The sequence below is a fragment of the Talpa europaea genome (genome assembly GCF_964194135.1).
Source record: "Talpa europaea genome assembly, chromosome: 2".
Classification (NCBI taxonomy): domain Eukaryota; kingdom Metazoa; phylum Chordata; class Mammalia; order Eulipotyphla; family Talpidae; genus Talpa; species Talpa europaea.
The window spans coordinates 155,672,973-155,699,857 of NC_140068.1; positions in this window are offsets into that span (position 1 = coordinate 155,672,973).

Genomic DNA, 26,885 nt, shown 5'->3' on the forward strand with positions numbered 1-26,885 from the left:
AGTTTCCACAGGACTGACCGAGGCATCTCACGGCTGTTTTTGTCATTTTTCATGAAAAGAGCCGTGTTCTGATGTGGGGAGAGGGTCGCGGCGCTTCCCCGGTTGCCTCCTCACTGCCCCATGTCGCCTCCCGGGCACCTGGGGACGGCGCAGGTAACGTGCGGTTAGACCCGGGGAGGTAAAGCACGTTTCCCGGGCTTTGGGCCAGCCAAAAACAAGCCTAAGCACCTAAAAAGGTGGACTAAAAAACAACCCCCCGAAAGAATGCAGCTTTTCAAAACTCTGGGGAGCCCACAACGTCCTCTCTAAAAATATAGACAAGGATCATCCTTTATTTCAATCCCGCAGCCTTGAAATACTTGGCGACGAACATTGGCGCCCAGAAGAAATTTTGCAAATTAGAAACGGAATTTTCTTGACGTTTTAAGGCAATTTTTCCTGAAGGAGAAAGCAGGCGTAGCTTTTCAGTGACACAGAAAATTCCTATCATTTCACTCCGTTCCAAAATTATATTAATGGAGTTTTTGTCATGGGAATAAATTAAAATGGGGCACACGGCACAGGGAGTGTGCTGGTCGCGCGGCACCCTGTCATTTACACAACAGTCCCGGGGAGCAGCCCGGCCCGGGGTGCACGTGCAGGCGGCTCCGGCTCATTCAGTGACAAGTGGTTTTTAAAAGGCTCCATTTAGAGTTTCTCAGAGCGAGTTTGTGAAAGGCTCGCTGCTGTTTGGAGGAGACGGGCTCTTCCTTGCAGCTACGCAGATTCACAGTGAAGTCCTAGAGTTTCCTCGCCAAGGGCAGAAAGAGGACGAAGACCGAAAAAACGGCGAGAGGCTTGCTTAGCAAAGAGGCCCAGGGCGGGGACTTCCCCCAAAGAGCTAAGCTCTAGGATTTCTCCCCAGCCTGCCGCCCTTGGGTGAGAGTCTGTGGGCGAGGCTGAACAGACCGCTGGCTGCGTGAGGTGGCCCAGGCAGGGAGGAGCGAGGCCCGGATCTGACAACCGAAGTCAGATATGATCCCACGCAGGCAGGATGGGAAAGGAAGAATTGGCATCGACGTATTTATTTATGTTTAATGAGCTTATAAATGTTAAAAGAGTAGAACATAAATGTTTGAAATGATTCTAGGATTTGGAATAGCTTTGATTTTTATCGTAGGCATTTCCCCAGCCATTGAAACGCGGCTGTGCCTCCACAGCCAGCAAACAAAAGCAGAGCCCCCAAACCCCAAAGCTGTCTGGTCAGAGCCCCCGAGAATGACAACCTTCCCGCACGTGTCCTTTTCTGGAGCTGCTCTGAGAAGCAAGAGAAAGACGCAGCAGCCGCCAAGGTAACTATCATTTTGTTGAATATTTGATTACACCCTCACATTAAATTGACAATTAAAATTTTTTAATGAAAACAATCCCGAAACCACGCATTGATCACGTCTGGAAAAATCCCAGATGGCTGCACAGGGGGGTGCCGGGGAGGGGGCGTCGGGGGCGTCGGGGTGGGTGGGGGTGAAGGGCAGGCTTCACCCTGCGCCGCTGCGGCGACAAGTGTCACCTGCAAGGCTCCTCGAGCCTGAGCAGTGAGGGCTTTTGGCTAAAACGCTGCAAGACGCGCAGCCCCCCCATGTCACTTGCGCCATTTGCTCTCCACGCAGAGGATCAACACAAGATCAGGGGCTCGGGAGTCCCCCTGAGAGACAGAGCGGGGGCCGCAGCCCTGCCCAGGGATGCTGGGGCGCAGCAGCCGGCGGAGAGGGCCAGGAGGGCTGAGCGGGGGGGAGAGCAGGCCTGCCGCCAGCCACAGGGCCCGGGAGGCCTTTGTCATTAGCCCCTCACCCGGCGGTGGCGCAAACTCATTTAGCCCCATGCTGGACTCCATTAGGCCAGACTCGCATCAGATGGTCCTTGCGGGCTCCTGGGTGGTGGTCCTGAGTCGGGGGGCAGCGCCACGGGGGCGCACGCTGCCCCTCCCCACAGACGCCAGCAGAGGCGCGAGGCCCAGGCAGGCCTCCAGGCTGCGGGTGCGACAGGGAACCCCCATAAGGGGAAAGACTGCGTCCTCCGTGCCCGTCTGCTGGCATCTCCCCGCTCCCGCAGAGGAAGACAGAGTGGGGAAGGCCCCGAGCCACGGCAAAGCGCAAATGCCAGGCGGGTTCACTGCGGCCGGAGCTGCAGCCGAGCCGACCCCGGCCATCTCTTCTGACCTCAGAACTGTGATGAAAAGTCAGCGAAGCGGGGGCTGTCGACACAGCTAAGAGCGAGGCTGTGGCATCGCAGGGAGTTTCTCCCACTGCTTCTTTGGGAAGTTTTGCTCAAAAATATACAGCGAGGGAGAGGCGGCTTCCCTGGCGCGCACACCCTTAGCACAGCAGGTTTTGTAGAAGGAGAATCTCAACCTTAGGTCCCGGCAGACACCGCCTGGGGTCAGGGAGGAAGGGGCTTCAACACCGAATCCGAGTTTGTTTCTTTTACGTCAGGAATCATTCCAGCAAGAAAGACAGGAAGACAAGGCAGCAGACACCGATTTTTTTATGGTGGCTTTTTTAAAAAAAGCCATCAGAGTCAATATTTAATTTAAAATTTAATTTAAAATTAAAATATAATTTTAAAAGTCGGCTCCGTTGCTCTGCTTGATTGGGCTGTTGTGTTTTCTTCTTTGAAGGTTTTTCAAAAGCATGATAGAGCCCAACTTCCCTTCTGCTCGTTTTTTCTCACATGCTATGAATTCCAGAGCAGCGACCCATGATCTAGGAGAAACAGAAACCGTTTTCACTCTCTTATCTCATTCAATGAGTTAGTTTCTTTCCTGCCGGTGGTCACTGGCGTCACTCTAGAAACAAATCAGGTTTGCAGCTCGATACCTCCCAGCGAAAGCTCGCGGTGGGACGGGCCCTGTCGCCAGGTGCGTGTCCGTCCGACATCCTGAAACGTGTATTTCGTTCAAACGCTGCAGAGGCAACAGACTGAAAGGGCAGAGGGGTTGTCCACGCGTCCCCAGATTTTCATGCAGAATCTGCTGAAACTATACTAGCAAGTTACACCGCTGCCTAAAACACTTACAAGGCTCATCCTTCTGAACCCCGAATGCCGGGGAACAAGTTGGGGGATGCTGGAATAGCATCTGCTCCTCATCTTTTCAGAACGGAGTGGCTGTATCAGCTGAGATGTTCTGGTCTCTTCCCTCCTCCCTGCCGGGATAAGTGTGCAGTTCCCTGCTGGTCAGAGAACCAGGGGGTACCTCCTGGGTGCAGCCGAGCCCCGGCCCTGCCTCTCCCACCAGCCGCCCCTCACCACCCCTCACCTGCTTGTCAGCGACACCTGTCTCCTCACCCCCCCTTATGTCAATCTGCAGCCACATGAGCTTGGCTGCAGATGATTCCTTTAAACTGAATTAAAAACAAAACTGTTGGCATGCTCAAACATCCTTTCACTCGCTTCCATAGCGGAATTATCTGGAAAGGAAATCTTTTTTTTTTTTTGAACTAGGAATGAGTGCTGCACAAATATTGCCAGGCGTGTTGTCTAAGGGGGAAGTCAGGGCATACATGGAGAGATGAAACAAGCCAGTATCCCATCAACACGCCAATAAACATGAAGCGAATTCCTGCCACACCGCCGAGGTGTTAAGATCAGCTTGCTCTGGGTTTTAATTTCTGAAGCAGGGCCAGTGGAGGTGTGAACATAGTAACTGAGGGTGCATCAGCTGCCTGAGCCCGGAGGCCCCGCCGCGTCTGCGAGGGTCTGTGATGCGGCGTGGCCGGCAGGCCGGGAGCTGGACGCGCCAGGTGAGTGAGCCGGCAGGTCCTGGAGCAGGTGAGTTGTGTTGAAGCGCCACCTACTGAAACTCGGTGCCCCCAGCGCGCACGCCCCGAGTTTGCATGCACGACACAGCGTTGGCAAAACTGGTTCAGGGGAAAAAAAATGACAGTACAAATGAAATCCTATTTTTGGCAAGCAGGACTCTAGAAGTGTGTCAGCTTCAAACTTTACTGATTACAGCATTTGGTCGATGCTAATGCTTCCGTGCGCTCCCTCTTCTCAAAAAGAATGAAAGCAGACAGGAGCTCAGCTCGCCAGCCCCGGGAAAGTGGGTCGCTATGGGTTTGGGGGAGGCGGGGAGGGGGCGTTGTGCATGCAGGTTACACGTTTGCAAGATTTTGTGCAGGATAACATCCATCTGGGGGGCAAGGATGCGTGCTCACCCACACACAGCGGAGCAGAACGCCGCCGTCCAACAGAAGGTGATAAAATGAACACAGACTCACTGGCATGCTAGGTCTAGTCCCTTCCAGCTGGCTCCCACCCCCGTATTTAAGGGGTTCAGGCAGAAACGGGTATTCTACTTCCTTGTAAGTCAGGGGAAGGATGTTTTCTAGACACATTTCAAATGCACCAGCCAGCCCCTGGCCAGGCATGGTCTTCGGCACCGATCTGGAGACTGGTGGGGATTTTTTTTTTCTTCCATCTTATTTTATAAATCGATGATTTTTTCTTACATTGCTATAGTCCCCAGAGTTGGAGATATTTTGCAGGGGGCTTAGGATGGAATACCATGTTTTGTTTTTGTGGATCTTGATGAAATGAAGTTGTTTACTTTCTAGAACGACATCTTAACGATATAGTGGAGTATTTCTCCTTCAAACCAGGCTTGATCTCGAAGCAAATCCCTCAGCTTGAGAGCATATGGGATTCTGTTTGTAAAATTTAGAAGAAATTATTGTTTTGTTTTTCTTCTGGCCTCATTTTTCAAAGTTATGCAAATATCAAATTCATTCTTCATAGAGGCATAAACTATCTGTTTAAACAGTACACCACAGGCTAATTCTGGCAGTGCTAATATGAATTTCTGGATAAAGATAATTTATATACTATATGTTTTTAAATAATCAAAGTAAATGTTTCCATGCATGATGCATTCTTAAAGGTCTCTCTGCTAAATATATATTTGTATGATCTATGTAAGGGTCGTGCAGGAGTCTGCTTGAGTGGGAGAGTCATTTATATCCTTAACTACTGTGGTAATACGTTTTCACGGTCGCCGCGAAGACTACAATCTTTTATTATGTTGACTTTAAGGCCCACAAACTTTCAAAGGTAAGATTCCTGGTCTCACTCACATTCTCTGCCATAAGCAGCCTCTGCCTTTCATCAGACGATTTCATTGCCCAAGTCAAAATAAGTCATAGGAAGGAGTTTGTGTAAAGCTACCCTAGACTAAAACAAATGTTAGAAAATGACTTAATCCTCTTTCTCACGTAGCACTGCCTGATTATGTACCGGGGTTTCCATGAAACCAGAACTTGTAATTTAAAGATTTGAAGTATGTATTTTAGGAAACGTTCTAATGTATGTCCAGGCCATTGTCCTTAATCAGAATTGAAATTTGCAGACTTGTACGTTTGACCCCTAGAAGAACAGGGGGTCACTTCTGTGGCCTCCACCTAATTTTTTCTTTTATGGGAATCCTTGTCCCTATGAAATGAGTGTCGTGAGAACTGTGAGAACAACTACATTTCCCAGGAAAACTATGAAAACAGCATACTTGGGTCATGGAGGATTTCAGTAAGAGTCATTTCTCAAGCCGAGTTGCAGTAGCTAAAATGAAAGTTTGGGATTAAATGCAACCCATCTGAAGTGAGGTGTGGCCGGGCGAGCCGCCCCTCCTACAGGGCAGCTGAAATGCTCCCTCCCGTCCAGAAAGGCCACCCTAGAGCCCGTGCCAGCTTCAGAATTCCCCACGATCCAAATCCAAGCTCAGGACGTGTCATTCAAAGCAACTCTTCCTTTTACAATGCATTTTATTTGAAAGGATTTCAAATATCTGCCAGAACAGAGAAGGAACATGGGGTCCTCCAACACCTCCACCCTGAACAGCAATCCACCCCCTTCACAGAAAGTCTCATTTAGTGAAAGTCCCCAGGAGGCCAAAGTCTGCCACGATTAGTCCAGCCCTGGAATTGTGCAGTGCACAACCTGTGCAACAGTGCCCAGAGCACCTCTTCACCTTGAGTAGCAAGAAAATCAAACTTGAAGGATGTGTAGGGATGTGGACTTCCAGCTATTGAGCCCCAGAATTCCACAGGCACACCAGCGGGGCTGCTCTCGGGGCTGAGAGGAGGAGGCGGCTGGTGAGCTGCTCTAGGGGCTGAGAGGAGGAGGCGGCTGGTGAGCCCACCGTGCTCCTCTTCTGAATAATGCCCCAGTTGTTACTCGAGAGAACAAAGCTCCACCTGGGCTGGGAAAATTGCAAGCTGTATAAATAATAGTGATTGACAAGAGGATATACAGGTGACAGAAATCCTGGTGGACTCTAAATCCTGCCTCTTAGCTCAGGCCCAGTAGGCAGGAGTCACAGAGCACTTACCTGTGGGAAGGAAGGGGGGGGTGTCTGCTGTGGCAGGTGGTTCTCTTCACCCTTAGACCATATTCTCAAAAAAAAAAGGTGTGCTTCCTTCACAAATCTCAAAGTTGGCTTCATTTGCACACCTTATTAAAAGAGCAGTGTGCAATCAGTATCTTGAAGGAGTGGTTCTAATTTAATGTCTTCTGGATTTCATTTAAAGAAATCTGGAAGGACTTGCAAAGCAACGCGGTGTTTCCAGAGGCAGTGAGAAGTGTATCTGAAATGGCGTGTGGCAGCTGACACCCTCTTCACGACACCGCTGCTGGCTTGTTGGTGAGCTATGATTCCCATGAACTGGACAGAGTACCCAGATTTTTCACAAGATGGTTCCTCCCGCTCAGCACAATGAAGCAGAAGCAGAGTCAAGTTCTAAGGGTTAAACATCGAAGCTAAGAAGCGGGGAGCGCCACAACAGGAACCGCAGACAAAACCTAGCTCTGTGCCGATGCACATATTTTCCATGTGTGTGTGCGTTTTATTACATAGTTGTTCATTTTTGTGCAGTTATTGGCTCCTCCCCTCAGGTGTTGTCATCTCCATCATAAACCAGATTCGTGCCAGGCAGCCCCTTAGATGTGATCTTGACAGTTTTCTCAATAATTCCGTAAATATCAATCCATTTCACAAATGAAGATGTTGATGTTCAGGGAAACTAAGTGTTCTTAAAAATAACCAGAAAGTACAAATTCATGTGTTTCTGATTCAAAATTCCACGTTCATTTACAGCTGTCTCACACAGCGTCTTATGCTCTGTCCGTTGAAGGTTCTAGAGGTAAATAATCTGATTCTTGTACGTTTCAATCATGAACGTTTGTGCTTTAGAATACAATTTAAAAAAACACCTCTCCTTTTCCAGATCAAGGAGCTAATTTTTGTGTTCTCTGCAGAGAAGATTTTACTAAGAATTAGATATCCTAATGCTGACCAGAATTATTTTTCTGTATAAAATAGCATGTTGTGTAGTTAATTAAAAAACAAAACATTTCTGTACTTAAAACCAAGCACCTGAACTATAACCATTTAAAGACTAGCATTCAAAAATTCTATATATGAAAGAAAAACATTAAAAATTGGTAATTAACCCAAATAAAAATCTACGTGATATCCGTTTACAGTTATTCATATTACTTTTCTGAACTTCAAAGCCGTGGCACCTGAGTGTTTGTCCAAAGTTCCCCATTTTCGTTTTAACTGTGGTTATTTAGCTTGTAAAGCACAACGCTGGCCTAATTTTCAAGCTCTAGACCTTATTAGTGAACAAATTTCTATATTTAGAACCTCATATTAGTACTTGATTCTTCACATACCTAAATTTTAGTGCCAAGCTCCGGATTTAGGCCCTTAAATGCATATTTCAAGCAGCCAACTCTTTCTGCTGTAATTGGATCTACCCCTCGACGGCAGATCATAAAGCAGATAAGATATGCCAAAAATGTTTACATAAAAGTTTAAGACCAGAAGTGAGCAGAATTTCATTTACCTCGCTGCCGTAATCCTCCAAAACCCTGAAGTTATCATTGGTAATTAGTAAGCTTTATAAATTAGGTTACTAAAACAGCAGATCAAAAATAATACCAAGGATTTTTTTTTTCTTGAATTAAGAAACCTTGTGTTTATAATAATCCTACTAGATTTGCAGCAAAAATGTTGGCAACCATCCAGGTTAGCTGATATCTATTCACTTACTTCTAGGAAGGCAGAACGGAAGGTAAGAGCAGGAAGCAGAGCAAAATGGTATCAATCCCGTCACTCGAGCTGATGCCCAAGATTCCAGGGAACGCGGGGCTCCTGGCTCAGGGACTCCTTTCCCAGGAAGCATCCCCTGAGCCCTCTGCAGCAGCCTAGGCCCTGGCGCTGGTTCTGTGGCAGGTACGCGTCCGCCTAGGAGGGCACTGGCGCTCCCCGGGGCTGCGTGCAGTTCTCAGCATTTCCACAGATCCGTTTCACCCTCAGGAGGCTTTCCCCAAGAACGACCGTCTAGCCCTTGACAGCAATCAGTGGCGGCCACGTCTCTCCTGCATTTTACAGGCGAGACAGAAGATGAACTTTTTGGTCTCTGTAATATGAGGTCGGGCTCCCAACGCGCTGACCCCCCCCTGGGGACGGGTTACACTGAGGACTCAAGCCAACCGCATGCTCTCCCAGCGTGACTTCACTGGGGAAAACCCACGTGGAGCCGGATGAGCGTACAACTCCATTGGCTGCAAAAGGGGAAGATCACAGACTTAGGGTGAGGCTTGGAAGGCTAGTGGTGTCCTCTCATGGGTCCAGAATTCTCCTTGTGACGTCAGCTCCCAGGGAGAGGAAAGCTGCTTCCCCAGGCAAAGCCCTCTGGTGGCAGATCCCAGCCCCAAAGGCAGCTTTGGAGACCCCCAAGGGCACTTACTGTGACTCCCCAGCTAGGAGTGTTAGAGCAACAAGTGCAAACACTTCAGCAGGCTTCTCTTTGAGGAGGGATACACCTGAACGCAAGCAACTGCAGGGCCGGGAGAATGCGATGGCTTAGGTGGGAAAGTCACGTGTCGGGGGGACCGGAGGAGGCCGGTCTAGGGTGCTTCAGAGATGCTGCGGCCGGAGCTGGCCTGGAAGATGGATGGACAGGAGCGGGGCTGAGAAGGTGAGAAATGGCCCCTTTGGCAACATCTCAACCCGTATGACCCTCTTTGGTTGCATTAATCATCACTTCCCAAGGTTTAGATACATGAGAAGCCTTAGAAATATACATACAGGGGCCTCCCTGGTAGCACAGGGGTTAAAGTCTCAGCACTATGAAGCTATTTGCAGCCTCTGCAGCATGAGATCGATCCCCAGCCAGGCAGAGAAAAGCCCACGGGGTGCAGCAGACCTCTCCTGTCTCCCCGCTGCTCCCCTCAGCAGTGGATTTCAGTGGATCTGCCTGTTCTGCTCCCCACTCTGTCTCTAGTGAACCCCCACACCTCTGGCCTGCACCCCAGTCCTTGTATGCATAAATAAAAAAATATAAAATATATAAAAAAGAAATACACACACACACTTGATTATGTATTACCTAAACTAAATGCAGGCTTGCATCCTTTTCCCACTGTGAGGTTTAACCTGCATTTTGCAAGTTTCCCAGCCCCGATTAATTTAACAAATGCTAGTGAAGGGACTATTAGGGGCCTAGGAAATCCCAGCATAAACAAGAGTATTTAATCCCCTAAGGATTTGACAATCTAATGAGGCACAAGTGATAGCGAGAGCTAAGCAGACAGAGCGCACTCTGCTTGCCAGCTATCGACCGGAGCCATCTTCAAGTATTCATTCCCATGTGCCCTCAAAACCACCCACATCATTCCCGATCTCCAGGTGGGCCAAGGTGCGGGGACCTCACGGCGCCGTCTCTACCACGAGCAGTGAGCCGGTGTGGCTCAGAGAGGGCTCAGCGCCGGGGCCGCAGCCCACCAGGATGGCATGCGCGTGGGTCTTTGTTCTGCTTCCGAGGCCGTGACCGATGAGCTATGAGGAGGCGAAGTTCCATCCTTCTTATCCAGTCGGAGCATCGTCCCAGGCTGCCCTGTCCTGCTTTGCAGACAAGTCCCTGTTTCCTTAAGAGACGTGGCACCTGCTTTTCCGGTGACAGGTAGGCCGAGCGGTTTCTGTGCCGATGCAATTTTAAATGATGTTCAAAATTTCCTGAAGTCGTTGAAACGCTTTCTTTCATGTCCCTGTGAAGGCCTTTTCCAGGGCCCCTTTGCGGGGCCTCAACTAATGATCTGCTTCATGCCGGTAGCTCCGTCATTCCGAGGTAAATAAAATCAAAATGCAATTCCGTGAATGGGCGTCATTCTATCGACAGAGGCTCAGCCCGAGCCAGAAAGCTGAGGACAGCGTTTTGGCTCTGGAGCGGGTCAGCTGCTCGCTTCCTGCCGTTCCGCGGGCTTGGGAGGAGGCCGTGGGAGCAAGGCGGGGATATGGCTTAACCCCTGCGTTCAGATCCATCTAGAAAGCCGGCAGAGAGGCAACCCACCTGCTCCGGCTGGACGCGGCGGGAGGCCGGGCCGCGGGCTGTCCGCAGGACGCTCTCCGGGCGCAGATAAAGGCACTCGGGGAGCTGGGGACGGTGGCTCTCAAGTTGATTTATTCAACAGTCAGAAGATTTTTGCGCACGACAGACTAGCTGCAGATGCATAAAAAGCTGCAGGACTTCTCTGGAAATGTTTCTGTATTGATTTCATCCTCGCTGGAGTCAGATATGGATGTTTCCCTTCCACGCAAAGTGCTGACGTGTGCCGATCGCGGCCGGCCCGCGCCCCCGGGCCTTCTCCACGGGGCATGCGAGCAACCATATTGTAACAGTTTGAAATTGGAAGAACCTCATTTTCCGTTATTTTCACTTACTCAGCAACACAGCGGTAAAGGCCGACGACAAGCCTCCTCCTCCCGGAAGAGAGACAGTGCCCGCACCCTCCCCAGACGCGGCGCCCTCCGGGGGCTGGGCCGGTTTTGCCCGATGATCTCCGTGGCAGGTCTTCGCCCTCCTGGATTCTTTCTAGAAATAACTCCTTCCCCAGAGCTCGCTGCTTATTTATCGGGACATGTGTTCTGCCAGGCGAGGCGTTTGCCAGGTGCGCCGTGACCACGCCTCAGGGGACGCGCCAGGGACGACCCGCGGGCACCGCCGAGGGGCAGAGAAAGAGCAGCTGGCACTCGCCTGTGCATGAACTCAGGGGCAGCCGAGACCGTCTGTCTTTCTCCAAAGGGCTCTGGCCTCTTCTGTGCACTTGTGTCTGCTTGACTCCCGGGACGGCGTCAAGGCGAGCGAGCATCTTCAGGGGACACCCGACGGGGCGCCCGCTGTCTTGCCCCCGAGGCTGCAGCTCACCCGTCCTCAGCCGCGCAGCCGTGGCCAGGCTCACGAGAAAGGGGACTTTGCCCGTGGGTCCAGCCAGGGCCACCGGTGGCCATCCAGACACCTGCCGTCCGCTGCTGAGCTGGCGTCGTAAGGGGTCAAGGGCCTCTGGGCTTGGGGACACCGTGTGGGGGATGCCTCTGTGGGCATCACAGGCAAAAAGAAGAAAAAGGAGCAGCTAAGCGGGCAGTGTGTAAGCTCCCCGGGGGCTATTGCTTAGGGGACTCCCAGAGGGTGGAAGCATCACAAATGGGTGCGCTGTTGTTTGTTAAATTTTCGACAGGTCATCAGGGCTGGTGGCTGCAGCAAGGATGCTGTGGCCGGGCAAGGCTGCTGTACCCTTGCTGCATTGTAGCAAGGAGCGCACTCGCCAGGAAGCAGAGCTGTGGCCCATGGGCTGGGGGTCCACTGGGTCTCTCTGACCCCACCCCCAAGTTTGCTTATTTCAATGCCCCGCCCTGCTGGCCCGGGGCGCTCTGCCCGCAGGGGAGAACTGGCCGCAGGAGGGGGCGCTGTGTGGAGCCCCATGATGCCCTGGGTCCAGGCCCAGGTCTGCTCTGACTGTCCCTGTGAGCCTGAGTGTGTGGTTTCATGCGGGCACTGGGCGCTTCCTGCAGCGCTGGTAGCCACCAGCGCCAGCTCCTAGGGCCGGGGTCAGGCGCAAGTCAGTCATATGCCACAGGGTGCTGAGCCCTGAGTCTGGAATATTCGCCAAAAGCCAGAGGCCTGCTCGGTAAATACTCTCACAGCAAACACAACCATCGTGCAGACCGTCGCTCCTACCCGTGATTTCTCCTCTCATCCTCGAGTGGCGCCATTTAGATGGATCCATAAGTACATCAAATGCTTATTTTTTGAGAACACTGTTTCAGAAAATACCGGCGCTGGCTTTTGCAAGATTCACGCACATAAACCAAAAAAGAGGACAGAGAAAAATGCAAGTCAGAAGGAGGGAGGAAATGTAAAATCGTGCGCTCCGAAGTCTGAGTCGCTGGTGCTCAGAAGCCACCCAGTAACGCAGTGGGATTTAAGGCGAAGAATCGGCAGCTGCCCTTAGAGCTGCCCTCCGGGAAGATACACCCCAAAGTGATCCCAGAGGCGCAACTTCAGGGAACAGCTATTCCTTCAGACCCAGGGCTCGGGTAGGAAGGGGAGGGTTTGGAACTGCAGAAATTCGGGGGCCTCCAAGGAGGGAGATGGAAGTCGTTCTGTTAGTGGGCAGGGTGAGGGGACTCCAGCACCCCCAAACCGGCCTGCTCTCAATGGGCTCTGCCATCTACCCCATCAAGACAAACATACTTAGTGCATATAATCTTTATTTTATTTATTTATTTATTGTTTTTGCATCCAATTGCTAGGTGCAGGCCAGAGGTGCGGGGTGAGAGGACTCCCCAGAGACAGAGTGGGGAGCAGAACAGGTGGATCCACTGAAATCCACTGCAGGGGAGCAGCGGGGAGACAGGAGGGGTCTGCTGTGCCCTGTGGGTAGCTCCCTGGTCTGGGCTTGACCTCAGGCTGTGGCGGTGACAGTGCTGAGACTGACCCCTAAGCCACCAGGCAGGCCCAAGACCTTTAATAGAAAAGAGCTGCAGTATGATCAGCGTGCCACAGAGAGAAGAGAAAGAAGAGAGTTAAAATTTCCTCAGGAAGCACCCCAAGTCACCCGTCCCCTCGTGGGTCAGTGTCCAGCCAAACAGGGTTGGCCTAAACAGGGTCGCTGAGGCCCGAAAGCCACCCATGTCTGAGGCACCTTTGGGATCCATAGGACGGGGCAGAAGGGGCCAGGCAGGTCATTTGCAAATCTTGGGGGGCAAGGCAGCTCCAGCCCCCTCCTCAGCAGCAGGGCCCATGGAAAGCTGGGCTCCCCGGCTCCGGACCCTCATTTCCAGAAAGGACCAGCCAGTGATTCACCAAAACAGATGTCTGGTTGCACAAACCACACCCTCAGCTGAGAAGCCCTCAGGACAACAGCGTAGCATGATTTATGGGCATAAAAATTCAATTTTTAAAAATCATGAGAACAGGGTTGCAGCCACATTGTCATTATTCATCAGGGTGTTCACTCCGAGCGCTTTTGGGGATACTCTTCTAATAATACTTCAGATTATATGGTCGTCGTTAAAGATCTCCAGCGGGCATATGATTTTCCCTCCTTTCCTGGAAACAAACTTCCCTCCGACCCGCGAGGGTGACGCTGCTCCGTTTTTGTAGATGACTTCTGGTGACACGAGAGGCTCCTGGGACAAGAGGCATGTTTACCACAATGTCCTGGGAAAGGGGAGACTCTTCTGGAAAGCTGTCGTGACGGGGAGTCCTGTGAAGTCATGACGGGGAGTCCCGGGGCAAGCCTGGGTCCGCGCGGGCATTCCCGGTGCCTCAGAGCTGACCAAGTCAGTTAGTGTCTTCTATGATTTGACCCCTAAAAGGATCCACTGGGGGGAAGTCAGTCTCCTCCCTTCTAACTCCAGAGACACCTGTGCCCTGGGCTTGTGGGCTGGTGGCCGGCTTGGTGGGAGCTGGACCGGGTACATCACCTGTGCCCCCCAGCACATGGCAGAGAGGCAGGGGGGCACCCTTCTCTGCTTTGCAGCACATCCTGGTGGAATGAAAGCAGAGGCCACCTGGGGTGGGGTCCGAGCAGAGCACCCCGGTATACCTGTGGGGGACTCATTCTGTCGCTGCCCAGGGAGGGAGGGCGGGGAGCTTCTGGGCACATGGGAGTGTCACCCCTTTGAGGAGGCTGAGCTGCCTCCGGGCAGAGTCACCGTGCCAGGGACCACACAGGAGGTCAGGGTTGAGGAGCGGGGTCTTCAGGTAGAATCCACAGGGTGTCCCCCAAGATCTCCACCTGCCCTTGGGGTGGGCAGGACCTCTGGATTTGAGGGAGTAGGGGTCCCCACTGGGTTTCCTGAAGGAAGCAATTAGGAGCTGAGCGCAGGAGCAGGGAGCTGATTTTGCCAGCAGCCTGGGGGCCTGGAGGGAAAAGCCTGAGGCACAACCGAGCCCCTGCCCAGCCGACTGAGACTCTGAATTCAGCTGGTGAGATCGAGGCGCAGCTCTGCCCCCCAAACTGGACTGGGGATCCTGACTGGGGCGAGGGTGTCGGGCTTGTTTGCAGCATCCGAGTGTGTGCGCATCTGTTATGCGGCGGCGGGACGTCGTGCAGACGCAGGCGGAGTCGGGATACCAGCATCGGGCTGGGGGGGGCATTGGTGTCCATCTGACGCCCTCAATCAGACATCGTGGGTGCTGACGCGAAGGGTCACCCCAAAACCCGCAGCTCTAAACACGGAAGCATCACTGTGTCCACTCACACTTTCTCCTGTGCCCCTTTCACTCCGTCTCAGACAACTCGCCCAGGCCTCGGTGGCTGCTGGGCTCTCCCGGCTGCCGCCTAAATTCCAGACAGCGAGGCCTCGGGCCGCCCTGTCGCTGCACTGCACAGGACAGAGAGTTGAAGGAACGCGCTTCGTTAGTGTTTTCCAAACATAAAAGACGTGACCGCTGGCTGTCGACCGCCGATCGACTCGCGTGGGGCTCTGCTCGGGGCCTCGCCGACGGACAGTGAGCCACAGCGTGGTGAGGTGGTGTGTCCAGGACCAGCGCTTGGCCACTTGCCCTGTCGCTCCCGGGCTCAAGATCACTTTGAGAACAGCCGTCTACACAGGTCAACGAAAAAGCAAGTGTCGCAGAAAATGTGGAACAACAGGAGACCCTCCCACGAGGGGTCTGTGGCCCCGAGGCGCCGTCTGCCCGCCTCCCCCACTGTGCTAGGAACTGGGGTAGCTGGGGCCCATGTCTGGCCCCTCCCGGCTCTCCCATCTGGGCACCCCTGGCTCCCTAGAGAGAGGGGCGTCTCTAGAGCTCTGGATTCTGGGGTTCTGCGGTGAGCTCTCCACCCCAACCCAGTCTCCACTCTGCTCCCTCATGTCTTGGTCATTAAGTTTCTTCCTCCTGGAGCACTGATCCGCGTGGGTCCCTGCGGCGCCAAGGTCATCGGCCTTGACCTTGCCAGGCTGCTCTGTCCAGGCTCACTGTCTGCTGTGACCCGGGCAGGTCGCAACGGTTGAGGCCACGGACGCCTGTGTGGAATTTCCGTCTAGAATATATACAGTCATCGGCTTCCGATAGCGAAGGGCTCGCTCATGAATTTTACTAACCCTGCATTACGAAAAGATTTTGTTTCTAAATGAGGCCTCTAATTATAATTCCGCCGGCTTGACATAATTGAAGGCGGCTTTGTCATCCATCGGGTAACAGATAGAGCCCGTTCCCGGGCTGTTTAACGATCACAGTCTCTCCATCACGCTGAAATGCGGTTGGAAAGCAAGCGGCAGCGGTTTCGCATTATTCCATACAAAGCGGGTGCGGGTGCAAGGGGTGGGCACCATGCACGCGCCCATATTTTATAGGGTAACGACCTCAATTAATTCTGGAACAATGGCTTATCCAGTTGAAACAGCTACTTAAAAATGAACTAAATCAGCGTTAAAAATCGGCAGCTTTTATACCTTGGATCCCTCATCACTCACACTCGTTTTGGATGTAACGACCTAGTGGAAAATCTGAAATAAAATCGAATTGATTAGGTCTTCGTAGTTCCAACTCCTGCACCCAGAAGGAGAGCGTTTGGGGCAGAAATCCTGTCCAGGGGCGGTTTTCTTTAATCGTAAGATTATTTTATGCTCAAGCTGTTCCACAAAGAAAAGATGCGGGTGGCAGGTGACGACGAGAGGACTTTCTGGCATCTGGACGCCAGGGCAGCTGGACAGGAAGGCACGTTGCAGAGTCACGATCCAGGGTGTGTCCTGGAGTCCGTCCACGCGAGGCTCTGATTTCCGTATTTATTTCTGCGTGTTCTCGGTTCTGCTCCACCTTGCGCCCCTCCTCTGTAGCCCGCCTTCGCCGCAATGGAGTCGTGGCAGCACCTTTCCGGCCCACCCTGGCCTCTTGACTGGCCGTGTGTGCTTTCCCCGGCTTCTGGTTGTTGCTCTGAAGGGTAAAGGTTGTCCCTGCCAGCCAGCGGCCTGCCTGGTCCCCCTGCCAGCTCAGCCAAGCCCCCGCCGCCTCCCGGGAGCCTCCCTCTCCCGGCTTCCATGCCAGGTCCTGCCCTGCTCTGCCTGCTCCCCCCGCCCACCCTCTGGCCACGGCCCCGCCTCCTTGGCCACCTGCTTCTCAGAATTCCATCCACCTGGCGCGCTCCTGCCCCTCAGCTCCGACCGTGCTCACTCTCCTCCTGCAAAGAGCTCTTGACCAGTCCCAAGTCTTTGTGGCCTGCCGTAGGGTGGACCTTCGGGGACAGACATGCCAGGGTCCCTGGGGGCCCCCACCAGTCTGTCCCGCCCCATGGCTCACACAACTTCCTGCTGAGAGGCGGAGACTCCGGGTGCGGCACATGCTATTCCCAGGGAAGGAAGGCCGTGCACCTCACGAGCCAAAGGAGGGGAAGAGCCGCGGCCTCTGGGATGCATCCCTCTTACTCGCAGGCTCTCAGGCCAGCCTGCCGTGGGGGCCCCGAGGCGCCTGGGGAGAGACGAGGACTCCGCGACGCCCAGCCGGGGCTCACGTCTGTGCCAACTCCCCGGCCCGGAAACCCTACAGGGGGCCTCACAGAACCCCACACTGGGGCGTCTGCACGCCTGGCCTGTGGCAACGGCCGATGCACACGGAAAAGTGGGTGATCGCCAGGTAAATGAAGGGGAAAACCGAGTCGTGCACTTTCCTCTCCTCTGTCATGCCTGAGCCCCAGAGACAGGATGCGATCAAACCCCCGCGGGTGTCACTGCAGTGGGTGGCGGAGAGGCCGGGGCCTCTGCTTTGCTTACCCCACTGCCGCGGCCAGCCTGAAGCCGGAGGGCGGGGGGCAGCCTGCCGATGTCTTCTCTGCAGAGACGCGGGGCGCCGGTGTAAAGGGGATGCTCACCAAGCACCCCTCAACCCAGCCTCGCCCCCCAGTCTCCCGCGCCAGTGAGCACCAGGCCGGGCCCCCCGGGGCAGGTGGCCTCGGGGAGCAGGAAGTCCCTGCCGCTTTCTGGGCCCCTCGTCAGCAGAAGGCGGACGACACGCCCAGGGCTGGAGGTCACGTCCCCCGAGGAAGGCTCTGTGCGCGGGGCGTGAAGCGTGTGAGAGGCTGCCGGCTCCGATGGGGAGCTGCTACCTCGCAAGCGCGCGTCCCTCCTGCGGCGTGCGAAGATTGGTAAATAAAGGGCTCTCTGATAGAAAAAGGGCTCATCCCCATGGGGTCAATGAATCCTTTAAAGACGCCTCGGTTCTACTCAGTGCCCGGGAAGAGTTCATTAACCCAACTCAAATAGACCATTTGCTCCTGCCTGGAGAATCATGCTAATTAAATTGCTCTGTTTACCCACCTATGTCCCAATTTTCTATGAATACATGAATGTCTTGAGTCTCATTCCCCATCTTTGCAGAGGGGAGAGACGATTCCAGAGCCACGCTCACGCCCTCGCCGTCTGCCGCGGAGCCGCCTTTATGGCCGTCCTCAAATCCGGCTGCGGGAAGTGTGTTGCGACGGGACTCTCCTTGCGAGGAGCCGTCTGGGGGGAGACACTGCAGGGTGTGACCTGCTGAGGGCTGTCCAGGAGGGTGATTGTGACCTAGGGACACGTTTTATTGTTAAATTCCTTCTTGCAAAAATTCTAGAAGGTCGTTCCTCTGAAGTAAGGCTAATTTCCACGCCGGGGCTGAACCGTCCGTGCTCGGAATCGGGGCTCAGAAGCGAGTCCTACGAGTTCTGATGCTCAAGGCCTCACGCTCTCTCCCCGTCTCTCAACTGGAGCTTCCTGCCGGTTTCTCAGTCTTTCTGTCTCCTTCTCAAGCGTCAACAGTGACGGCTCCAGGCAGCTCATGGGCTCCAGTCACTCCTCTGCTGTCCCCACCGCGTAACCCAACTTCTCAAAAGGACGGGCTGCCACGCTGCTCCCTTCTGCTCCCGCGTGGCTGCCTGCTGGATGGGCTCCCGGGCCTTTTCCTTCACGGGAGCTGCTGACTGCGGCCTGGAAGCATCCTCCAGACCCTCGCACCACAGCTGTCCTGTCCCGCGTCCACAGTCCTCGGCTACCTGCGTTATTTCTCTTCCCTTGGCCGTAGGTCAGGCGGCTCCTGCAACTGCGCACCCCCTTTCTGTTGCTGGTTCTTGATCATCTTCTCAGGCTCAAGCCCGCCTCCCTCAGGCTGCCCCAGCACCCCCAATGCTGACAGCAGGAGTCTCTTCTAATCGTGTCCTTGCTTCTTTGATTGCCAGCACATCTCTGGCTGAACGGCTCTCCCCTGCCTGGCCTCTGAGTCCTGCGCTGTATCTCCAGCTGCCTTCTTGGCCATTCTCCGGGAGACTCAAGCTCACCTGAAACTCAGTTCTCCAGTGAAACTGCCGCGTGTCCAGTCGCTCCGCAGCCCCTGAGAAGCACGTCTGTCTTGGGAGCCGAACCCGCAATGTGGGGCCGTCGGCGGCGCCATCCCCAGGTCACCAGTGAGCCCCGGCGGCGCCCACCCCACGCGGTTCTCGCCGTGGGCGATGCCGGCCACACCCCCAGCGCCGTCCTCGCGGTGACGGGCGAGAGGCTTCTGGGTCGCCTCGCTGCGTCCACTCCAGCCGTCCAGGAGAAGGGGAGGGTTCCTGGTGTGACGTTCCAACAAACACCCGCGTCTCTCGCCCCCACACCCCTGGTCCTTAGGATGAAGCCCACGTGGCTCGGCCTTGCCCCAGCCTGGCGAGGCCACGGCTGTTCTGTCCCGCGGAGCGAGCCTCGAGGGTCAAGAGCTTGAAGGACTCTCAGATGACACAGCTCGTTGCTCTTAGTTAAACACGCTTGTTATCTCATTGCTTTCTTCCTTCTTTATCAAGTGTCGAGTCCCGGATATCAATTTATTATCACAATCACCGAATTCACCCAGTCAGTTGGGTGAGTTCTCAGATCACCCAGCAGAAGTGGAAGAGGCAGGACCTGACCCTCCCTCTCAGCGCCACGCTCGGTCGGAGACTGTGGAAGAAAGGAAGTTTGCACCTAAGCGCTCGTGAGCGGAAACCAAGTCGCCAGCCTCACGGGCAAAGGAAGGTCCTAAACATCCTGCGGGGTTTTATTACGAGCGACATACGGAGACATGAGTTTAGGATGAAGGGAGCAGAGGTGAAAATAAACTTTGTTTTTGCCATAGTTGTTAGCGCCCCGTTCTAATTTTACCCTTCGCGGGCGTGTCTGTGGTGCTGTTCACTCGTCCTAACGAGAAGCAGACCCCGGCGTTCCCGACACCCTCCTGACAAGGGGAGTCACGGGGTGCAGAGTCTTTCTAGAAAACACACAGCGACCTCCCACGTGGCCTCTGCCAAGGTTGAAGCCCCAGCCGGGTGGATCTGAACGCCCCCTGCACCTCTGGGGCGTCCACGCCGATTCTCTCACGTGCTTCTTCCTTCCAAGTGCTGCCGGGGTCAGGCGAGGCGGCTGCTGGGCCTGTGGGTCTGAGAAAGCGCGGATTTCTCAATTTTGTGATGTGGAAACCTCTGTCGGGAGTTAGCAACGTGTCTATTTCCATCCCCAGTAAATGGAAAATATGTTTAATGAAGAGAACAAAAGCTGTCTGTCGTGTCCCAACGCGGGAAGTAGAGTGGACACTACAGGGAGGCGGGAGGAGCCGCAGGGAGGAGGGAGGAGGGGCTGAGCGGCCGTGGCAGACACTGAGCAGCCCCAGGGGTAGGAGCTGGGGTCCTGGAACCCGTCTCCTGTGGCCCCTGGAGCACAACCGTAATAAGAACAGGTCAGAGGAGGAGGAGGAGAAAGAAACAGGAACGCAGGAAGCACGAAGGGGTGGCTCTCGCCCCGCTGCCCTCATAGACAGACCTTCCAGCATCTTCCCAAAGCCACACAGTCCGGCTTGGGGTTCCGAGCTGGGATGGGCCCCAGGAGCAGCCCTGAGTCCTGTCTTTGCTCCTCCTCCTACTCCTCCATCCTCCTGCAACGTCTCACCCCACCCTGCTCGGCAGCCTCCTGCCCCCTTCCTATGTCCTCCCCATGGCCAGCAGTGGACACGTGGCTCTGTCGAATAGGAACTTTCACATACGACTCGCCCAGAGGCACCTGCTTCCTACACGGCGGTAGCAGTCAGGGTACAGCCAGAGAGGCGGCACCGGTTGGTTTCTACTCAGAGATTCATCACAGGGAGTGACTTACATGAATGCGGGGCCCGCAGGAGGCTGCAGTTGGCAGGCGCGTGGGCAGGGCAGGCCAGGACACAGGGGCCACTGGAGTGGCCTGTGGGCAGAACTTCTGGCAACCTAGCTCTGCTCTGAACCCCGGTCAGCTGTTTGAACCTGGCCCCCGGGTCATCCTGACTAACACGGTTTACTCGAAACCAGCTGATGGCGGACATCAGAGACTTGAATAAAGGATTCCCCAATAATGGCAAATCTTCACTTTTTAAAAAAATGATCAATTTTTAATTGACGTGACATTTGCTGACAACACTGTATGTGATTTAGGGGTTTGGGTTGACAGCCCTTCAGATGCATTCCCCGCATCCACCGCCAAGACACCCACAGTCCTCAGACCCCTCCCCACTTCACTGCGCCTCTGTGGTCTCGGTTCTGCAGTCATATTTCTAGGGTATGTTGTGCTTAATTTTGTAAGTTCCTTTATTTCTCTATTGTCCACCTACAAGTGAAATCACCCAGTATTTGTCTTTCTCCCTGATTTATTTTACTCAGCATCATCCCCTCCAGGCCCATCCATGTTGTCACAAATAACAAGAGTTCATCCTTTTCATGACTGCGTAGTATTCCACTGTGTATAGAGGTCACATCTTCCTAATCCTCTGGCCTTGGGCACTGAGGTTGTTTCCATAGCTTGGTTGTTGTAAATAGGACTGCACAGAACACAGGAGGGCAGAGAGTTCCTTCAAGTCCGTTTCTTGCATTCATGTGTCAATACTGAGGAGTGGAATTACTGGACTATATTTATGGTGTCCTGTAAGAACACCATAGGGAGCTGGGGCCTCATGCCCCAGGAAGGGGCACCAGTCCCACCTGATTTTGGGGAGCCAGCACAGCTTTCACCAACTTAGGCTTCTCCTCCCCAGTCAGCATCCTGGGCAGCCCCCCAGGAGGTCCTACGTCTAGCTGGCTGACAGCAACCACCTGGCAGGAATGAGGCCACTTCCTCACACAGCTTACCTGCACCTTCAGGCAGAGGCTGAATCTTTAGACAGTGACCCCTGAGAATAAAAATTCTCAGGGTTCTACCAGGAACTGCTAACAAAGCAAGAATGAGCGGGGTCAAGTTCAGCATCAAGTGGTAAGAAATGGAGGCGTGATGTGAATTACATGAAAAGGAACTTACTTTTCATCGTCACCTTCTGGGATGTGGCTTCTCCCCTGCTGTGTCCTCAGACCTCCAGGTCAGCCCACGGCGCTGGCCAAGGGCCTATCCAGCCCCATCTTCTGGGACAGCGGGCTCTTCGGCTGAATAACACAAGGGGGGATGTTTTCAGTTTCTACGTCTTCTTAACACATGCCAAACCGTCTGTGCGGCTTAGAAACTGGCTCATACGTTACTAACACTGGGCTGTGAAAAGGAACATAATTAGAAACTTTCTTTGGATTTTTTTCTAGCAGAAAATGTATGTCTTGAATAATTAGCAACCCTCTCTCTTCATTCATGCATTCATTGCACCTAGTATTTCCCAGGTCAGCTGGGGACACTGGCTCCGTACCCCCAAAGTAGAACAGGAACGGGAAGCCAGGAGGCCGAGCCTGCCTGAGACTGTGGGTTGATGCCACAAGAGTGTACAATCTAAATTCTTTTTTTTTTTTTTTTTTGCATAGAACTGGGGTTCAGGCCAGAGGTGCAGAGAAGGGGTGGTGAGAGGACTCACCAGAGACAGAGTGGGGAGCAGAACAGGCAGTTTGACCAAAGTACACTGCTGAGGGGAGCAGAGGGGAGGCAGGAGAGGGCTGCCGCGCCCTGTGGGTGGCTCCCTGGCCGGGATCAAACTTGGGCTGCAGCAGTGACAGCCTGAGACTCAACCCCTAGGCCCCCCAGGGAGGCCCTCTACGTCCTTTTCTTTTTCTGAGGATTATTAGGTGAAACTTACCTGCTGGCTTTCTTAGTGACGAGGCGCCTCCTGGATGGGTACTCTTGGTTTTATTTGGATTCTTTACTTTCCAGACTGCACGCGAGCAGAGCGTGCCTTTCCAGGATTTGGTCACTCCCTTTGATTTGTCTAATCTCTTGGCAGAACAGCTTTCTTAGGGGTCCCGTCAATTCTTTTAATTTCCGCCAGCTCAGGAGGAGTCCCCCTCTTTCGTTCCCGGTCTGGGGGATGTGGGTGCTGCCTTATTTCCCCTTGACGACCCCAGCTGAGATGTTGTCATTTTTATCCGTCTTTTCAAAGAATCAGCTTTCGGTTCCACCACTTTTATTACTTTTCCGCTTTCTAGGGCGCTGGCTCGCTCTGGTCCCGACTCCTTGGGCGGCTCTGAGTTTTGTTTGCTTTTTTCCTTTCTTCTGTTTTCTTAGCGTGAACGTGCAGATTTATCATGGAGGCATATTTAAAGGGATACATTTCTCTCCACGCACTCCATTAGCCTCATCCCATAAATATTAATATGCTTTTAAAAAAATCATTCAGTTAAAATTCTCCCTGTTCTGTTGCATGATTATTTTTGTTGAGACACGGGTCCTCCATAAGCGTGTTGCTCAATTTCCAAATATTTATGGATCTCCCGAATGAATACATTGTCTCGGCTGGTTTCTGATTCAATGTCATTGTACGGCAGCGCATCCTTGTGTGATGGCAATTTCACTGCAGTTACGGGGGCTCTGCGTGCAGCCTGGCTGGTCATCTCATGGCCGGCACCCCCAGGGCAGCGTCTGCAGAAGGAGAGTAACCCAGGATAGAGAATTAGCTCGGACAATCTCTGGTAGAGGCACCATGGACTTGTGATTTAAATGCGGGGTGAGATCACTAAAGTCAAGATCTTTAAGTCACCTAAAAAGCATTTTATTTAAAACTGTAAAAAGCATGACAAAGCAAAGTTGTGGACAGAGTTATGCTGTCAAGATATTCATGGAAGAAGATACCGATGGGGTTTTAAGAACCCTCCCTCCTAGTTGGAGTCAAAGCCTTCTTGACTCCTGCTCAGGACGGGGTGTGTGTGCGTTTGCTGCCGTGAGAGCAGTTTAAAGAGAAAGATGTGTCCCGGCAGGACCACCAACCCCTCCACTCAGCAGCTCCAGGAGCCCCGAGAGCAGCCACCCCAGTATCATCCGCGACGCCCATGACACATTCTGCCTCCCCTTCCCCGGCAGGAACACACGTTGCGTGGCACAAGCTTGGTAGGATTTGTGGCCTGCTGTGTGGACGATGAGACGGGGTGATGTCACCCATGTGACAAAAACAACAGATACTCATGCCTTTCGCAGCAGCACGGATGGCGCTGGAAGGGATCATGCTCAGCGAAATAAGCCAGAAAGAAAAAGAAAAATACCGGATGGTCTCACTCCTAGCAGGAATCTAGAAAACCCAAACATGGGACCAGGAAAAAGACTGGTGGTCATAAAGTCAAAAGCAAAATCAACAGACAACTATAAACCAGAGACACACTACAGCGGGGGAGGCGGGAGTAGGGTCAAAACAAGGGGGTGGGAATTTTACGGGGACTATAACCAAGATGAAAATGCATACACGGTACAAAAATGATGTAAAATATATATTATATATATAAAACCAACAAATACTGGCTGGTAAGTGTGGAGAGTACTAGTAGCGCATAGACAGATGAGGACACTTGCGTTTGGGATGGCCGGACCTGTTTCCAGCTTGAAATAACGAAGCCGACTGCATCCTGAAGTTACTGTAAGCTAGTCTACTGTCCCTTGCGGTCAGGGGTGGGGGAGACCGATATTTTCGCTTCCTTCTCGCTAGTCCAGAAGGTCTGCAAAGCGAGCGCATGCAGTGGATTTTGAAAGCTCCCTCATATGAGAACTTGTTGAATACCCTGAATTATCGACGGCTCTTGGGTTTGAGAGCCACACTCATGATTTTCCCCCCAAACCTGATTTTTCTTGGTTTAGAAATCCGAGTGCAATTGTAAGGAAAATTTAACCCAGATGTTTTCATTCATCAGCTCTTAAATTACCAAAGCGCATTGTTGTTTTGCACGGATCCTGGAAGTCCTGCAGCCGCTTTGCGGCGATTTCAAGGATGCTTCTTTTCCTTATAAACACGATGTTTGGTTTTAGGCAGAGGATGACAAAACCACAGGGAGGAAATGTCAAGCCATATGGCCCATCTCGGTGTGGCGCTTTGTGCTTCTCTCTCGAGGGGGAGGCCACGCAAGGCGGAGCCCCGAGCGGGGGTCTGGGGGGGAGAGGATGTCCCACACGCCAGTACCTGCTCCCCCGGGGAGCCTCCAATTCCCTGAGGAATAAAGTTTGGGGGGAAAGTCATGAGTGTGGTGATCAAACCAGAGCCGTCAATACCTCCAGTGGAGCGGCAGGAAGGGACAGAGCTGGTTCCCTGTGACCCGAGCAGACGGGTAAGGTGGACTCCTGGAGCCCCCGGGGGCTTTTGCAGGCTTTTATAGGGATTTACCAGGTGCACAGCAGGCAGGGGTGCCGGGGGGCCGGGAGGGAGGCTGGCAGGCCCCCCAGCAAGTCTTCTCTCTCTCGGCTCCCGGCGTTCTCTCATGGCCTCTGCTTCTCTGCTCCTTTCGCCCTGCTGTTCCCCGTGATGCCGCCCTCGCAGGCCCAGTCTCAGCCCAGGTGCACCCACCCACATATGCCCACACCCCACTCCAGGCGCCTGCTGTCAGGATCCATCATCATCCCTAATGGCAGGAGGGTGGAAAAGCCTGACATTTTACTTTCCCTACATCAGGGTATTCAACAAGTTCTAATATGAGGACGCTTTCAAGATACACACTGAATGTACTTGGTTTACGTACATGCTAAACTAGAGACTCACCCTTACCAAGTCAAGAAGGGGTGAACCCCACCAAGGCTTTGCTGTCTCTCCTCTCCCTAGGGGTTCAACTCAAATCACGGGGAGCGGGGGGAGGGTGTGGACAGGTAGAGCTAGGCCATAAGATCAAGCGTCCCAAGTCCACGCTGGGCCAGGAGGAGCTCAGACTCGGGGGGTTTCAATCCAGGCAGAGACTCAACCTTAGGGCAGAACCTCTGTCCTCGCTCCTGGGGAGTCCGGGGCTGGGGCGTGCGGCTCCAACGGGCTACTGGAGAGGTAATTGAATAGGAGGCAGCACCAGCACAATTGCATTTGGGTCTAGAGGCGCTAAGTTGCGGCCTCAGAGAGGTCACACTGAAATGAATTTTTTAAAAGGCCTATAAAATTGCATCTAAGATAGATGGGGAGCCAAAGCAATATTTAAATGAAATTGTTATGGATATAAGTCACTTCCCCGGCATTATAACTATTTCTCACATAAAATATGTTTTCACTTCATATATAAAACATTGTTATTATTCACATCTTATGACATGTTAACATATTAAAACTTAAATGTTTAATGCATATATTAAAATTCTGTGTCATCATTAACCCAGCTGATGAATTCTCAAAAAAAAAAAAAGTGGAAAAGATCTATCAAGACAGATCATTTTTACAATTAGATTAAAAATAGGTAACTTCAAATGTGATGAGATAAAAATGTTGAGCTCAAACTTCCAAACACCTTTCTTTTTTTTTTTTTGGCTGGTGGGCTTGCCACCGCCATTTGTTTTCCTATTAAATGACATTTCAAGTACTTTATTATAAACATAAATCACATCTCCTTTCACGACGGCAAGCGACAAACTAAATTTGAGATCTGGCTTGCGTGCCTGCGTCTTACCCAGGACTAAGTAGATGAACAGTCGCTTTATAGGTTGTATCTATCTGAAGGATAAACAGAGACAGTAGACGACAGAAACATGGAAGCTGGCGTCTGCTCTTACATCCCGGGGACCCCGCCTGCGCCCCATCCCTTCAGCTGGCATCTGTCCTGTACCCCAAGCCCCGGGCTCTGCAATCCTATCTGCAGCCGCCCAGAGTAAAGAGGCGTCTGGGAATGTGCAGAGCGAGCGATAGGGGTGTGTTTGAGACGGCGTGTGTATTGTGTGTGCAGGCCTGGGCATGGGTGTGCATGCGTGTGCACGTGTGTGAGTAGGAGAGTGTCTGGGTGTGTATGCGTAAGGCTCGTGTGTGCCCGCATGGCCCGCCACACTCTCATGGGGCTTTAAGATGAGTCTTTGCTATGACAGAGCAAATCCCTTTATGATTTAATAGTCACCCTGTGACTGCACCTGCCAGGCCGTGTGGGCGGGGCCTTGGCAGGTGGGGCCTTTGTGGGTGGGGAGTTTGGGGTTGGGCATTTTTGGGGTGGCCGTTTGTGGGTGGGGCGTCTGAGCCACTTTTAGCTTATGAGCAATCACCGTGTGCGTCTGTCTGACATGTCACATGGCTTCATGGTTTTTTCAAGTGTAGAGCTGTATTTTACTCCTGCTGCATCTTTTCATCCAAGTGGCTGCTGCTGAATGAATCAAACCAGTGTGCTACCCCAAGTGTGGGCCGGGAGAGCGTTCTGAAAAGAAAATTTCCGTGAAATGGAGACAA